The sequence below is a fragment of the Salmo salar genome, chromosome ssa26, assembly GCF_905237065.1.
Source record: "Salmo salar chromosome ssa26, Ssal_v3.1, whole genome shotgun sequence".
Lineage (NCBI taxonomy): Eukaryota > Metazoa > Chordata > Actinopteri > Salmoniformes > Salmonidae > Salmo > Salmo salar.
In genome coordinates this window covers 50,529,672-50,541,179 of record NC_059467.1, presented here as the reverse complement: position 1 = coordinate 50,541,179, position 11,508 = coordinate 50,529,672, and the positions used below count along the sequence as shown (strand labels likewise).

Sequence of the window (11,508 nt, the reverse complement as noted above, 5' to 3'; positions counted from 1 at the left end):
CTGAGTAAATGCAATACTGTGATCCATTAAAGAATCAATAGTCCATTTCCACCATCACAATCTTCTATCAAAACATTTCACTTCCTTATTGTCATATGTTAGCACTATGTTTATCTACTCTTCTGAAATCATCTGCATTTCCTGTGATTTGATTGGTCTACCTCCCGGGATCGTCACCAATGCCCTCCCACCGTTCTACCTTGGCCACTATGCTGTGGTGAAACAGGAAGTTAGTTGTCTAGTCAGCGTGGGTCTATGTATTGACTGAGAGGGGCTATACCACAGTAGATAGATGCCAGGTCTGAGAGACACCCTGAAACACAGTCATGGAGCTCAGCTCACCTTACGCCCTTTAATCCTCTGTTGGGGCGAAGAGCACGATCTGTCATGGAGACACACACGCACGCACGCACGCACACACACACACACACACACACACACACACACACTCGCCTACGCACAGACACACACACACACACACACACATACACACGCACACGCACACACGCATACACACAGCCCAGCGAGGGACAAGGCCCTGATGTAACACACAGCCCAGCGAGGTACAAGGCCCTGATGTAACACACAGCCCAGCGAGGGGGGGACAAGGCTCTGATGTAACACACAGCCCAGCGAGGGGGAAGGCTCTGATGTAACACACAGCCCAGCGAGGGGGGGACAAGGCCCTGATGTAACACACAGCCCAGCGAGGGGGAAGGCTCTGATGTAACACACAGCCCAGCGAGGGAGGGACAAGGCTCTGATGTAACACACAGCCCAGCGAGGGAGGGGCAAGGCCCTGATGTAACACACAGCCCAGCGAGGGGGGGACAAGGCCCTGATGTAACACACAGCCCAGCGAGGGGGAAGGCTCTGATGTAACACACAGCCCAGCGAGGGAGGGACAAGGCCCTGATGTAACACACAGCCCAGCGAGGGGGAAGGCTCTGATGTAACACACAGCCCAGCGAGGGGGGGACAAGGCCCTGATGTAACACACAGCCCAGCGAGGGGACAAGGCCCTGATGTAACACACAGCCCAGCGAGGGGACAAGGCTCTGATGTAACACACAGCCCAGCGAGGGAGGGACAAGGCTCTGATGTAACACACAGCCCAGCGAGGGGGGACAAGGCTCTGATGTAACACACAGCCCAGCGAGGGGGGGACAAGGCCCTGATGTAACACACAGCCCAGCGAGGGGGGGACAAGGCCCTGATGTAACACACAGCCCAGCGAGGGGGAAGGCTCTGATGTAACACACAGCCCAGCGAGGGAGGGACAAGGCTCTGATGTAACACACAGCCCAGCGAGGGAGGGACAAGGCTCTGATGTAACACACAGCCCAGCGAGGGAGGGACAAGGCTCTGATGTAACACACAGCCCAGCGAGGGAGGGACAAGGCCCTGATGTAACACACAGCCCAGCGAGGGGGGGACAAGGCTCTGATGTAACACACAGCCCAGCGAGGGGAAAGGCCCTGATGTAACACACAGCCCAGCGAGGGAGAAGGCTCTGATGTAACACACAGCCCAGCGAGGGACAAGGCCCTGATGTAACACACAGCCCAGCGAGGGAGGGACAAGGCCCTGATGTAACACACAGCCCAGCGAGGGGGAAGGCCCTGATGTAACACACAGCCCAGCGAGGGAGGGAAGGGCTCTGATGTAACACACAGCCCAGCGAGGGAGGGACAAGGCTCTGATGTAACACACAGCCCAGCGAGGGAGGGACAAGGCTCTGATGTAACACACAGCTCAGCGAGGGGACAAGGCCCTGATGTAACACACAGCCCAGCGAGGGGGGGACAAGGCCCTGATGTAACACACAGCCCAGCGAGGGGGAAGGCCCTGATGTAACACACAGCCCAGCGAGGTACAAGGCCCTGATGTAACACACAGCCCAGCGAGGGAGGGACAAGGCCCTGATGTAACACACAGCCCAGCGAGGGAGGGACAAGGCTCTGATGTAACACACAGCCCAGCGAGGGAGGGACAAGGCTCTGATGTAACACACAGCCCAGCGAGGGAGGGACAAGGCACTGATGTAACACACAGCCCAGCGAGGGGGAAGGCTCTGATGTAACACACAGCCCAGCGAGGGAGGGACAAGGCTCTGATGTAACACACAGCCCAGCGAGGGAGGGACAAGGCTCTGATGTAACACACAGCCCAGCGAGGGAGGGACAAGGCTCTGATGTAACACACAGCCCAGCGAGGGGAAAGGCCCTGATGTAACACACAGCCCAGCGAGGGGGAAGGCTCTGATGTAACACACAGCCCAGCGAGGGAGGGACAAGGCTCTGATGTAACACACAGCCCAGCGAGGGACAAGGCTCTGATGTAACACACAGCCCAGCGAGGGACAAGGCTCTGATGTAACACACAGCCCAGCGAGGGAGGGACAAGGCTCTGATGTAACACACAGCCCAGCGAGGGAGGGAAAAGGCTCTGATGTAACACACAGCCCAGCGAGGGAGGGACAAGGCCCTGATGTAACACACAGCCCAGCGAGGAGGGACAAGGCTCTGATGTAACACACAGCCCAGCGAGGGGACAAGGCTCTGATGTAACACACAGCCCAGCGAGGGGGAAGGCTCTGATGTAACACACAGCCCAGCGAGGGGACAAGGCTCTGATGTAACACACAGCCCAGCGAGGGGGAAGGCCCTGATGTAACACACAGCCCAGCGAGGGAGGGACAAGGCTCTGATGTAACACACAGCCCAGCGAGGGAGGGGCAAGGCCCTGATGTAACACACAGCCCAGCGAGGGAGGGACAAGGCTCTGATGTAACACACAGCCCAGCGAGGGACAAGGCTCTGATGTAACACACAGCCCAGCGAGGGAGGGGCAAGGCCCTGATGTAACACACAGCCCAGCGAGGGAGGGGCAAGGCCCTGATGTAACACACAGCCCAGCGAGGGGCAAGGCCCTGATGTAACACACAGCCCAGCGAGGGGGAAGGCTCTGATGTAACACACAGCCCAGCGAGGGGGGGACAAGGCCCTGATGTAACACACAGCCCAGCGAGGGGGGGACAAGGCCCTGATGTAACACACAGCCCAGCGAGGGAGGGGCAAGGCCCTGATGTAACACACAGCCCAGCGAGGGGCAAGGCCCTGATGTAACACACAGCCCAGCGAGGGGGAAGGCTCTGATGTAACACACAGCCCAGCGAGGGGGAAGGCTCTGATGTAACACACAGCCCAGCGAGGGGGAAGGCTCTGATGTAGCCAAATCTAACTGGCTGTAGCTCAGGACCTGAAGTAAGGATATGCATATTATTGATACCACTTGAAAGGAAACACTTTGAAGTCTCAGAAAGCTGTCTCCCTCTTCTATTAAGAGCACCGTGAGTTGTGACCCGGGCCATTGAGATGGCAACTGAGATTTAATAACAGCGCCTGATAAAAACACTTTTTATTGTTAGAGACTGTCAATGTTAAAGAGACTGTCAATGTTCAGACTGAACCCTTAACTGACGCCGGAGCTGCGAAAATAGATTCAAGTGGTTCAATCTAATGGCTATCTAGTAGCGCCATCTATTGACTACAGAAAGTATAGCAACATGTAATGTCTATTTTAATGGTTGTGTCTGTCAGAACCAAATTCCATCCTTTGGTTTGTTACCTATTGTCTGAACCTTTACCAGTATGTCTGGAGGGGTAGAAGATGGTGGCCCATATCACATCCTCACCTAACTGAGGTTTATTTCAATCAATGAAGAGAGGTAATATGGTGTCAGTCAATCAAGTCTGGTCATTCAGATAGAGCCTCAGCAAGAGAACAGAGACATGTTACTGAAGGAAGAGAGTAGTGTTCATCAGATTAAATGTTCTGGGGTTTTTTCACCATCTCCTGGCAGAATTGTGGTCAAATCATGTTCTACGTGCCATATACAGAGACTTTCATCATGGGGTCTGTCCAACACAGCGATAAGTTGTGTGTCTCGCTGGCTTGTTTTGTAACATGATCCTCAAACCTTCTGCAATAATACAGTACTTGATGTAGAAGTCCTTTACTACTGTCCTACAGGGAAGATTCACACTCTTTCACTTCTGAATCCCCCTCATTTCTATCGCTTTAAATAAATCATTCATTCTGGTTCTGGAATGGAATGTCAGTTTTAAATAAATCATCCATTCTGATTCCGGAATGGAATGTCAGTTTTAAATAAATCATCCATTCTGGTTCCGGAATGGAATGTCAGTTTTAAATAAATCATCCATTCTGGTTCCGGAATGGAATGTCAGTTTTAAATAAATCATCCATTCTGGTCCCGGAATGGAATGTCAGTTTTAAATAAATCATCCATTCTGGTCCCGGAATGGAAGTTTTAAATAAATCATCCATTCTGGTCCCGGAATGGAATGTCAGTTTTAAATAAATCATCCATTCTGGTTCTGGAATGGAAGTTTTAAATAAATCATCCATTCTGGTTCTGGAATGTCAGTTTTAAATAAATCATCCATTCTGGTTCTGGAATGGAATGCCAGTTGAGTCCAACAGTATACTCGGTAGCACTTATGTGTAAAATGGCAGAAACTCTCAGTTGAAATCATACAGCCTCTTACTTCTAAGGTTTTATTTAAATTGAAATCGACAGTACAGGCTATACGTCGTCAGAAGCAATGCTTGCCCTGTCTAACCCACCTGGTTCCTACTGGTTATGATGACGTATTGATGAACACTCAGGGAGAATAGGGACTACAGCATTAGAGGATAGGCCCTAAAAGCAATAATACCATTAATAAGTCATTATCAATATACTCTGCATGAAGAAAATACATTGTTGTTTGTTTTAGTAGAAAGCTATTGGTTTGTTGCTTTAGGGCTCAGATGTAATCTGTAGCGCTGAAGGTCCACGCTGTACCAGGATTTACATTTAAAGGCAATGTTCCTGCGTTTGTGGGAAACTCCATTCACCGTGAATGCTGCATATGTCGAGTCAATCTACAAATCACCTTGTAAATGTCAGTGCCACTATGACGAGGATCTTCAGCGCTGCAGATGGAATACAGCTCTCTCTTCAGATGGTTTGTTAAAGTGGCCCCTCTTAAACATGTCCCAACGTTGTGTTTACACCTGTGTGTGTGTGTGTGTGTGCGTGCGTGCGTGCGTGTGTGTGTGTGTGTGTCTACATAATAGTGTTGTCTTAGACACCCCAGGTTTCATTAGTGAAGGATACCGTGGTCAGTCAGAGAGGTTTTATTAGTGAAGGATACCGTGGTCAGTCGAAGAGGTTTTCGTCCCTTGTTTTCTTCTCCTCCTTTCTGCCATTTTCACACTCAGTCCATCTCACCACATCTCTAGCATGACAGTAGACTCCCCAAAGCACTGCAGTCAAACTGCATTTCTCAAAACTAAATGAAAGTAACTTCAGCCATAACCGAATGTCAAGCAATAATGATATCAATGTTGGATTTTTTTTTAATCTTGTGTATAGTCTCAAATATTGCATGTCGATAAATTCTAATGTATCACACTTGACTTTTATTTTTTTTAGTTCTCTTCTATATTCTGAATTCTGTGTTTTATTGTCTCACCTTCATGTATGACTAGTTCTGTTCTCTGCTTCTGTTTAAACTCACCGGATGGAATTACCTATAGATTCTGTCTATACAACATACTGCTATAGATTCTGTCTATACAACATACTGCTATAGATTCTGTCTATACAACATACTGCTATAGATTCTGTCTATACAACATACTGCTATAGAATCTGTCTATACAACATACTGCTATAGATTCTGTCTATACAACATACTGCTATAGAATCTGTCTATACAACATACTGCTATAGATTCTGTCTATACAACATACTGCTATAGATTCTGTCTATACAACATACTGCTATAGAATCTGTCTATACAACATACTGCTATAGAATCTGTCTATACAACATACTGCTATAGATTCTGTCTATACAACATACTGCTATAGATTCTGTCTATACAACATACTGCTATAGATTCTGTCTATACAACATACTGCTATAGATTCTGTCTATACAACATACTGCTATAGATTCTGTCTATACAACATACTGCTATAGATTCTGTCTATACAACATACTGCTATAGATTCTGTCTATACAACATACTGCTATAGAATCTGTCTATACAACATACTGCTATAGATTTTGTCTATACAACATACTGCTATAGATTCTGTCTATACAACATACTGCTATAGATTCTGTCTATACAACATACTGCTATAGATTCTGTCTATACAACATACTGCTATAGATTCTGTCTATACAACATACTGCTTATAGATTCTGTCTAGATGTTGGAACATTCCTGCGGAGAGACTTGCTTCCATTTAGGTTTTAATTGGGTATATAAGTAGAATGTGAGATTATTTTAGTTGTTCTTCAGGCGTGTGATGCTAGGTTCCTTCAGTGAGCAGACCCTTGGGATCTAGACCGTTGTAGACTAAGCCACCTTGTTGGTTCCATAGAGTACCAACGGGTTGTAGATGTTAAGACTAAGTGATTATTATTCCCGGCTGGTACCTGTATCAGTGTGTCAGCCTTGGCTGGTTGGGACTGTATTTATCTTATTTGTAAATGTCACGTTGTTAGGGGATGAAACTGTTTTATACAGAGTACTGAACCACGGACTTTCTAACTCTTAAAAAAAACGTGTTTGTTGAAATTATTGTTTGTATTTTTATTTAAACATGTGTAAAGATGTGATTGTGAAAGCCATTTGGTTGGAGCTGAAGTACTGGACTGACTGTCTATAATTCATCAGACCTGACCAACATGGCTGGTTACTGGACTGACTGTCTATAACTCATCAGACCTGACCAACATGGCTGGTTACTGGACTGACTGTCTATAATTCATCAGACCTGACCAACATGGCTGGTTACTGGACTGACTGTATCTATAACTCATCAGACCTGACCAACATGGCTGGTTACTGGACTGACTGTATCTATAACTCATCAGACCTGACCAACATGGCTGGTTACTGGACTGACTGTCTATAACTCATCAGACCTGACCAACATGGCTGGTTACTGGACTGACTGTATCTATAACTCATCAGACCTGACCAACATGGCTGGTTTCTGGACTGACTGTCTATAACTCATCAGACCTGACCAACATGGCTGGTTACTGGACTGACTGTATCTATAACTCATCAGACCTGACCAACATGGCTGGTTACTGGACTGACTGTATCTATAACTCATCAGACCTGACCAACATGGCTGGTTTATATCAATCACAATGACATGTCAGGAATATTAGAACTCTATGGTCTCATAGAAAGAGCATCACAAGATGAGTCTCATTGCTCAAAAAATAATCAGGAAAATAAGTATTGAGCTATTACATTATGAGTGATGCACTTCCTGTTCTACAGCCTCTACAGTATGTACTGGAATGTGAGCTTTGAAAACAGTTCACTAAATTCAGTACTGCTATTGAGTCTGGAGAGGCCATAGTTTCCAATACAAAACAAAATAAAAAATATATTTTATAACCATTCAGACTGAATACTCAATTATTATCTTCAAAATACTGCTATGACATCATATCAGTTCACTCTGTCTGTTCATAATTATTTAATGACTGTGTTGTCTAGCCAGGGCTGTACGGTTTAAAATAATAGACAATCTATTTCAATGTTGTTTTTTTTTTCCTAAGATGGATTACATGTGTGTTTTAGTTCCTTTACAATAACGAGTCTTCTCGTGTTTGATGGAGAAAGGAACATAGAACATAACCTTTGTTAATTAAATTAAAAATTATAATAATACTTTTTTTAACTGAAGAACCATCTACAGCACAGTGGGGGGGGGGGGGGTTATGTTTTCATGGTACGTATTATGCTACTGATCTTTAAGATAATGACATACGGACATTTTTATTTTTAATCCTGCTCTGTTTCTTTTTCTGAGTCATGAATATATATCATGTAAGTATTTTTTGGGGGGTTTTTTTGTAAATACAAAACTGTAAAAACAAAAATAATAAATGTAAAGTTGTCTTTTTAAATACTTTTCATTCTAATATGATGAATATTGTTATATTGCACTTAAGAAAACAAACCTGTATCGTTTTAGTATTATGAATTTTTATTAAAAGTGCATTGGACACATCAGTTCTCGGTGTGTGTAATGTGTGGTTGTCCCAGAATTAAAATGGCAGCTTTGAGAGAAGCTCGCAATAATCCATTTCCTGTCATTATTTTGTTCAATATATAGTGTATATAAAGTATGTGTTATTATATTATTATTTGATGTATTATTTATAATTTGTTATACAGTGATATATAGTTAGTTAGACAGATACTATTTCCATGTTATACTAATTTGGCTAAGTTAACACGTTCAAGACTCAACACATTTGGAGCATCAGGTAACAGTTACCGTAATTTCCGGACTATAAGCCGCAACTTTTTTCCCACGCTTTGAACCTCGCGGCTTAAACAATGACGCGGCTAATATATGGATTTTTCCCGCTTTCAATTTAAATAAATAAATGGGTCCTGAAAGCGTGGAGCATTGTCAAAAAATCCACTATCATCAACGGGTTTCGAAAGGCTGGACTGCTGCGTGTTGAAGAGGGCTCAGCGGGGGATTTGCCTCCGGATGAAAGTGACGAGAGCGACAATGAAAACGATCCAATATCGGATGAAGCAATTCTGAGGCTATTCAACTCCGACACCGAAGGAGATGACTTCAGTGGTTTCAGTGCACAGGAGGAGGAAGATAGTGACCAATAACTTTCTTGGTAGGCTACTGTTTACTGCTATTTTTTAGTTTTTTGTTACAAGCCGTGTTTCGTTAAAGCCTGTGTAAAGTTATTTGTTTCAGTGTACCGGTAGGCACCTGCGGCTTATAGACATGTGCGGCTTATTTATGTTCAAAATAATATATATTTTTTTTAATTCAGTGGGTGCGGCTTTTATTCAGGTGCGCTCAATAGTCCGGAAATTACGGTATATAAAAAAAAAAAAAATTACCCCTTTTTCTCCTCAATTTCGTGATATCCAATTGGTAGTTACAGTCTTGTCCCATCGCTGCAACTCCACTGAACGAACTCGGGAGAGGTGAAGGTTCGAGAGCCCTTGAACACGACCCTGCCAAGGAGGACTGCTTCTTGACACACTGCTCACTTAACCCGGAAGCCAGCCGCACCAATGTGTCGGAGGAAACACCGTCCAACTGGCGACCGTGTCAGCGTGCATGCGCCCGGTCCGCCACGGGCGCCACTCGGGTGGTCTAAACAATGTATTTTAACAACATTTTACACAAATGAATGTGCCCAATTGGAATGTAGCCTACTGATTGTTACTTTGGTATTCTTGTTCTCGCTTTAATAAGGAGGAATGTATCCACAGTAGCCTTTAATAAGGAGGAATGTATCCACAGTAGACTTTAATAAGGAGGAATGTATCCACAGTAGACTTTAATAAGGAGGAATGTATCCACAGTAGCCTTTAATAAGGAGGAATGTGTCCACAGTAGCCTTTAATAAGGAGGAATGTATCCACAGTAGCCTTTAATAAGGAGGAATGTATCCACAGTAGCCTTCAATAAGGAGGAATGTGTCCACAGTAGCCTTCAATAAGGAGGAATGTATCCACAGTAGCCTTCAATAAGGAGGAATGTATCCACAGTAGCCTTTAATAAGGAGGAATGTATCCACAGTAGCCTTCAATAAGGAGGAATGTGTCCACAGTAGCCTTCAATAAGGAGGAATGTATCCACAGTAGCCTTCAATAAGGAGGAATGTATCCACAGTAGCCTTCAATAAGGAGGAATGTGTCCACAGTAGCCTTCAATAAGGAGGAATGTATCCACAGTAGCCTTTAATAAGGAGGAATGTATCCACAGTAGCCTTCAATAAGGAGGAATGTGTCCACAGTAGCCTTCAATAAGGAGGAATGTATCCACAGTAGCCTTCAATAAGGAGGAATGTATCCACAGTAGCCTTCAATAAGGAGGAATGTATCCACAGTAGCCTTTAATAAGGAGGAATGTATCCACAGTAGACTTTAATAAGGAGGAATGTATCCACAGTAGCCTTTAATAAGGCGGAATGTATCCACAGTAGCCTTCAATAAGGAGGAATGTATCCACAGTAGCCTTTAATAAGGAGGAATGTATCCACAGTAGCCTTTAATAAGGAGGAATGTATCCACAGTAGCCTTCCAACAGTATGTGCTTGTCCTGGACATCAGAGGTGGATTTCTCTGTTAATCCTGTGGTCAAAAGGCTGTAATACATGTATACAGCTACTGACTGTCACATTATTTTTTATTGTGAATTAAAACCTTCCACAATAAAACCTTGAAAATGGTCTTCTAATTCTGTGGTCCTGTTTTATCCAGCAGGGGATGCAGAAGCACTAGGCCCTCTGCAGTATAGCCCCATTACGTTACACTGAGCTTGATAATGCTGCGTTCAGAACAAAGTGGGAAGTTGGTATTTACCACATACGACTGGGAAAACCTCCCACCTGAACGCCCCTCCAACTGGTAATTACTAGTGGGGAAACTCATCTATCATCTCTGACTTCTCCCACATACTGACCTCTGATGTCACATACTAAGGAAATGACCTCTATAGCAACATTTTTCGGTAGTTAAATGTAACAACAAAATGTTATTTATGAAACTGTTTTTTTTAACGTTATAATTTGTTTACAAGCATGATAGCTGTACTTTTAGTTTATGGTTGACGTTTCTCAGCGAGTTCAAAGCACGTGAATGCATTCAACTGGCATTGATTTACGATTCGTAACTGGCAAATTCCCACCTCCCACTTGGTTATGAATGCTGCATTATCCCTGTCCAGTAAACAGTTCACTAGAGATCAGACTTCTGTTTTACTACAGTTACAATGGAAAAAGTCATGGCAACCTTTTCCACTTCTTCCTGTGAACTTCTTTCTGTGATCTTTTGCTCAGCAAACCTTCTTCCCCTCCTCCAGTCTCCTCTTACCCCTTCTTCCCCCTCCTCCAGTCTCCTCTTCCCCCTTTCTCCACCCTCCCCTCCCCTCCAGTCTCCTCTTACCCCTTCTCCACCCTATCCTCCAGTCTCCTCTTACCCCTTTCTCCACCCAGTCCTCCAGTCTCCTCTTCCCCCTTTCTCCACCCTCTCCTCCAGTCTCCTCTTACCCCTTTCTCCACCCTGTCCTCCAGTCTCCTCTTCCCCCTTCTCCACCCTGTCCTCCTACTCCCTTCTTCCCTACTTCTCCCTTCCTCCTTCTCCTCCTCCTCCCTTCTTCCCCACCTCTCCTCCTCCTCCCTTCTTCTCCACCTCTCCTCCTCCTCCTCCTCCCTTCTTCCCCACCTCTCCCTTCCTCCTCCTCCTCCTCCCTTCTTCCCCACCTCTCCCTTCCTCCTCCTCCTCCTCCCTTCCTCTCCCTTCCTCCTTCCTCCCTTCTTCCCCACCTCTCCCTTCCTCCTCCTCCTCCTCCCTTCTTCCCCACCTCTCCCTTCCTCCTCCTCCTCCTCCCTTCTTCCCCACCTCTCCC

The 11,508-nt window shown here is 45.3% G+C and overlaps 1 protein-coding gene across 3 annotated transcripts in view; it reads left to right on the top strand.

The window, feature by feature from the left end:
- Nucleotides 1-51, top strand: part of LOC106588012 (nuclear receptor ROR-alpha A) — a 255,417-nt gene extending 255,366 nt beyond the window's left edge. For all 3 annotated transcript variants that reach the window (XM_045707982.1, XM_045707981.1, XM_045707983.1), the window contains one exon: nucleotides 1-51. This exon is cut by the window's left edge and continues 2,344 nt beyond it. The gene's annotated coding sequence lies outside the window, so the exon portion shown is untranslated.
- The last annotated feature ends 11,457 nt before the right edge of the window (nucleotides 52-11,508 follow it).